The sequence below is a fragment of the Mandrillus leucophaeus genome, unplaced genomic scaffold, assembly GCF_000951045.1.
Source record: "Mandrillus leucophaeus isolate KB7577 unplaced genomic scaffold, Mleu.le_1.0 Scaffold169, whole genome shotgun sequence".
Classification (NCBI taxonomy): Eukaryota; Metazoa; Chordata; class Mammalia; order Primates; family Cercopithecidae; genus Mandrillus; species Mandrillus leucophaeus.
In genome coordinates, this window is record NW_012101687.1 from 3,601,326 (window position 1) to 3,607,317 (window position 5,992).

Sequence of the window (5,992 nt, forward strand, 5' to 3'; positions counted from 1 at the left end):
TTAGAGGACTGTAGTTGCAGGTTTGTCTTTTTGACACGTTATTTATCATGACTATATTTTATTTGATACTGAGTCTTTGGTCAGCCTTTAGTTTTACTTACAACCTTGTCACTACAGGAGAAAATGTTCCATTTTACAAAGACATGATTTCAAAGAACACAATGTGGCCAAAAGAGGGAACTGACTATAAAATGTACTTAAGGCAAGGCTACAGTCACAGCGATGACAGGAAATGTCTTAGAAAGAAGGGGACAAGCTAACAGATTGTAAGATGGATAATCTTGCAATTATCCATCTTTCTGGGGAAATAGGCCTCAATCTGTTATTTAAAGGAAAAGAAATAAAGATGAGAAGACACACTGTAGGTGGTTGCAGTTATTGTCACTTAACATCTGTTGAACAGAATGCATTGTATTGCATAGGCCTGCACTCTCCCCTACTCACTCCAGTTACTCCAGTTACTCCCACCAGGTAACAAAGCACTCAACAGCATGGAGAGTGAATGCATTTGTTTTTCTTTATAACGAAGCATATAATTATAGCTTGCCTACCATGACCTAGACACCATCCTGGGGTGGTATATAAAGACAAATGTAACTTGGTCTTTGCTCTCAAAGGGCTCACAAGTCTAGTAGGGGAGACGGACAAGTGGATGGTGCAGTAAGTCCTATAATGGAGACAATATTGGAGCACAAAGAAACGGATACTAAATCTATGTTTGTGGGCACGAAGAAGGCTCCCTTCAGAAAACTATGAAAAGATGAAGACATCCAAAAGAAGGTTCAGCTGATCATTTCTTGGTCTGCCAAGGGCAGCAGCCTCTCCCAAGCAGGGGCAGCCTCAGCCCATCCTACCACCACATGGAAGAGGAGCGAGAAGAGCCTTCCTCCTAAAGACAGTGATCAATAGACAGGGCTCCTAACCACTGTTTCTTCCACCAAGGCCCAACTCTCCCCCAGCACAATGGGCAACTGGACATCCTGGTTGTTCCGCTGGTGACAAACTTGCCATAGAGCTTCTCTGAAACTAAGCCAGAGAAGACAATGAGCTTTTTCTAGAACTTAGAGGATGCAGCTTGAGTATATGTGATGTTTGGAGAAATGACATTCACCCCATTCACATCTTCAGAAAATGAAGTAGGGGTGCAGGGGAGGGTCCCTTCTAGCACCCCATCAGTGTCTCAGCCTCTCCAATTCTCCCATGATGACCCAGTCCACAAGAGTTCTATCTTTCTGCTATTACTCTTTTTTTTTCTTTTTTTTTTTTAGACAGAGTCTTGCTCTGTCGCCCAGGCTGCTGCAGTGGTGCGATTTCGATTCACTGCAACCTCCACCTCCCAAGTTCAAGTGATTCTCATGCCTCAGCCTCCCAAGTAGCTGAGACCACAGGCTTGTGTCACCACACCTGGCTAATTTTTTGTACTTTTAGTAGAGACGGAGTTTCACCATGTTGGCCAGGCTGGTCTTCAACTCCTGACCTCAGGTGATCTGCCTGCCGCGGCCTCCCAAAGTGCTGGGATTACAGGTGTGAGCCACTGTGCCCGACCTATTCTTTAAATCTGTCTTCTGCAAAGATCAAGACATTTCAAACTTAACTGGGAACAATATCTTTGTTTCCTGACTCTACTTCCCCTTGGGAACTGGAGACCTACCTCTAGCTGGCCAAATTTGGGATGCAGCACTAGGGGAAGGGAGGGTGTGCAAGGGTCCACAGGATAAAAGGAGACTATGCTTTTTAAGAATCTGTTAATATTTCACCCTTCTTATACATACTGCTTTGATTGTCTGTCTGTCAGATGAGTTAGTTGCACAGACAAGAATTGCAATTGAAAACACTCTTAAGAACATGATTGAAAACTGAAAATCAGGATGGGAGGGGGGTGAGGGATGAGAAATTACTTAATGGGTACAATTTACACCATTCAGGTGATGGCTGCACTAAAAACCAAGACTTCACTACGACACAATACATCCATGTAAAAAAGCTGCACTTATACGCTCTAAATCTATCATTTAAAAAGGGAAGCAGCTTCTCATCATGGCGGACCCTAGAGATAAGGTGCTTCAGGACTACCGCAAGAAGCTGCTTGAGCACAAGGAGATCGACGGCCGTCTTAATGAGTTAAGGGAACAATTAAAAGAACTTACCAAGCAGTATGAAAAGTCTTAAAATGATCTGAAGGCCCTACAAAGTGTTGGGCAGATTGTGGGTGAAGTGCTTAAACAGTTAACTGAAGAAAAATTCATTGTTAAAGCCACAAATGGACCAAGATATGTTGTGGGTTGTCGTCAACAGCTTGACAAAAGTAAGCTGAAGCCAGGAACAGGAGTTGCTGTGGATATGACTACACTAACTATCATGAGATATTTGCCAAGAGAGGTGGATCCACTGGTTTATAACATGTCTCATGAGGACCCCGGGAATGTTTCTTATTCTGAGATTGGAGGGCTATCAGAACAGATCTGGGAATTAAGAGAGGTGATAGAATTACCTCTTACAAACCCAGAGTTATTTCAGCGGGTAGGAATAATGCCTCCAAAAGGCTGTTTGCTACAAGGACCACCAGGTATGGGAAAAGCACTCTTGGCACGAGCCGTGGCTAGCCAGCTGGACTACAATTTCTTCAAGGCTGTGTCTAGTTCTATTGTAGACAAGTACGTTGGTGAAAGTGCTTGTGGTTGATCAGAGAAATGTTTAATTATGCCAAGGACCGTCAACTATGCATCATTTTTAGGATGAAATAGATCTGATTGGTGGTTGTCTGTTTTCTGAGGGTACTTCAGCTGACAGAGAGATTCAGAGTACTTTAACGGAGTTACTGAATCAAATGGGTGGATCTGATACTCTGCATAGAGTTAAAATGGTCCTGCAAACAGACCAGATACACTGGATCCTGCTTTGCTGCATCCAGGAAGATTAGATAGAAAAATATATACTGATTTGCCATATGAACAAGCAAGATTAGACCTACTGAAAATCCATGCAGGTTCCATTACAAAGCATGGTGAAATAGATTATGAAGCAATTGTGAAGCTTTCAGATGGCTTTAATGGAGTAGACCTGAGAAATGTTTGTACTGAAGCAGGTATGTTCGCAATTCGTGCTGATCATGATTTTGTAGTACAGGAAGACTTCCTGAAAGCAGTCAGAAAAGTGGCTGATTCTAACAAGCTAGAGTCTACATTGGACTACAAACCTGTGTAATGTACTGTAAGATTTTTGATAGCTGCGTGACAGATGTTGGCTTAACATAAAAATAAAGTTAAAGAAAATAATGTATATATTGGCAATGATGTCATTAAAAGTATATAACTAAAAATATGTATGAGTAACATCATAAAAATTAGTAATTCAACTTTTAAGATTGATACAGAAGAAATGTGTATGTTTGTTAATGTTGCATTTATTGCAGCAAGTTACAAAGGAAGAGTGTGTTGAAGATTTTCGTGTTTGCTGTGTGAACATTTTGTAAAACACTGAAAGTGGTTTGAGATAGTGGTATAAGAAAGCATTTTTTATGACTTATTTTGTATCATTTGTTTCCTCATCTACAAAGTTGAATAAAATCTGTTTGAGTCAGTTCTCCAAAAGAAAAAAAGGAAGCGTGCTTATATTTGCCTTTTAGCTCCATAGGTAAAGCCACGTAATATGAACTGATGGAGAAAGAAACATTTTCTAATAACATGTTCTCAAGATTTGCTTACAAAGATGTTTCTCTGTCAAACACATTCGTTCTTGAAAGAAAACAGCTTATGACGCATCTTAAAGAAACCATGCTTACATTTGCCTTTTATTGTTGGATATCTCATCTTGTACCAATAGGTACCAATGAAGAAAGAAACATGCTCTAATACAAGGTTGTCCAACCCACGGCTGGCACAGGTGGCCCAGGACAGCTTTAAATGCGGCCCAACGCAAATTCGTAAATTTTCTTAAAACATTATGAAATTTTTTTGTGTGATTTTTTTTTTCTTTTTTAGCTCATCAGCTATCATCAGTGTTCGTGTATTTTGTGTGTGGCCCAAGGCGATTCTTTTTCTTCCAATGCAGCCCTGGGAAGCCAAAAGATTGGACACTCATACAACATATTCTCAAGGTTTGCTTACAAAAATGTTGCTCTGTTAGACACTCCCATACACTGAAATAAAACAGCTTATGACGCATTTTTTTAAAAATTAAAAATTGAAAAATTAGGCCCATACTTGAGATACATCGTGAGTTAAATAATCTTTCTTTTCTTTTTTTTTTTTTTTTTTTGAGACAGAGTTTCTGTCTGTAACCCAGGGTGTACTGCAGTGACACTATCTGCACTCACTGCAACCTCCGCCTCCCAGGTTCAAGTGATTCTCATGCTTCAGCCTCCCAAGTAGCTGGGACTACGGATGCACACCATCACACCCGGCTAATTTTTTTTGTTGTTGTATATTTTGTAGAGACGGAGTTTTGTCATGTTGGCCAGGTTGGTCTCGAACTCCTGGCCTCAAGTGATCCACCCACCTTGGCCTCCCAAAGTGCTGGGATTACAGGTGTGAGCCACTGCACCCTGCTGAGTTAAACAATCTCTCTTTGTGTAACTTAGGAAACTTAACACCAATTGCCACTGGGAAAAAAAAAAAGTGTTCCAAAGGCCAAACTGTATTTATATGCGTTGTGTAGATGATTCTGTTAATATACATATCCTGATATAAGTCTGATTTGTGAATTTATAAATGCATGTACTTATGACTTGCATATCTGCGGTATCAAGAGTTTTGGAACTTTGTTTCTATCCCTTGCTTATATTCCCAGGAATATATAATCCCTTTGCTTTCTAGTCAGTTAAGCAAATTTCCCTAACCTGAACTAATTCAACCTGATTTTCTCTTCTGGGAGTAACTGTCCTATCTTCCACAGATTTTTTTTCTTTTTTTTTTTTTAAATAATAGAGACAAGGTCTCACTATGTTGCCCAGACCGGTCTTGAACTCCTGGGCTCAAGCGATCCTCTTGCTCTGGCCTCCCAAAGTGCTGGGATTATAGGCCTGAGCCACTGCACCTGGCCCAGATTTTTCAATGATAAGACAAAAGTCTCTTTTTTTATGTGTGCTTTTTCACAATGATCCTGTTCCACTTTGGAAGCAGTTCTCCAATATATACATCAGTATTTACGGTAGCTGCTGTCACACAACCCACCAAAACAGCTTTCTAAGAAACTACACTTCTTTGCTGGTTCCATCTATTTCCCCAAGTTTTAAATGGTAGGTTGTAGTGCTCCAAGATTCAGTCCTGTGATCTCCTTTTAATCTACTTCTCTATTTATCTAGATGATCTCATTTCATCCCAAGACTTGAAAGATCTCAAATGTATAACTCCAACCCTGACCTTTATCCTGAACACTTCATACTCATATCTAGCTGCCTATTTGATATCCCTACTTGGACATAATCTTAAACTCAAAATATATAAAATAGAGCTCCTGATTCCCTACCCCCACATACAAACATACACACACACACACACATATACACAAAACATGTGCCTCCCACAGGATACCTCACCTGAATAAAAGGTAACTCTGTTCACCCAGTGTGTCCAATTTCTCAGGCTGAAAACCAGGAGTTATCATTGGCTTTTCTCTTTCTGTCTTAGCCAGTCTATATCCAGGATCCAACCACATTTTGCCCTTATCTCCACCATCATCCTGATCCAGAACACCATCATCTCTCTCCTGGATTATTACAACAGCTGTCTAACTGGCCTCCCTGCCTCCACCATGCCTCTTCTACAATCTAGTCACCACAAAGCAGTCTGAGTAAGTTCTTAAAATATTAAGTTGGATCAGGTCAGCTCTTTGCTCATAATACTATAATGGCTTCCTATTTCACACAGGATAAAACCCAAAGCCCTAGCCATAATTTACAAGACCACACATCATCCGTCTCCCTTTGATCTTGATGCTCTTGCCTTATCTCTTACCTCATCGTCCCCAATCCCTTCCACTCTCACGTTGATCC

The 5,992-nt window shown here is 40.6% G+C and overlaps 1 pseudogene; it reads left to right on the plus strand.

The window, feature by feature from the left end:
- The first annotated feature begins 2,028 nt into the window (after positions 1-2,028).
- Positions 2,029-3,204, plus strand: LOC105537109 (annotated as a pseudogene).
- Positions 3,205-5,992: the final 2,788 nt, after the last annotated feature.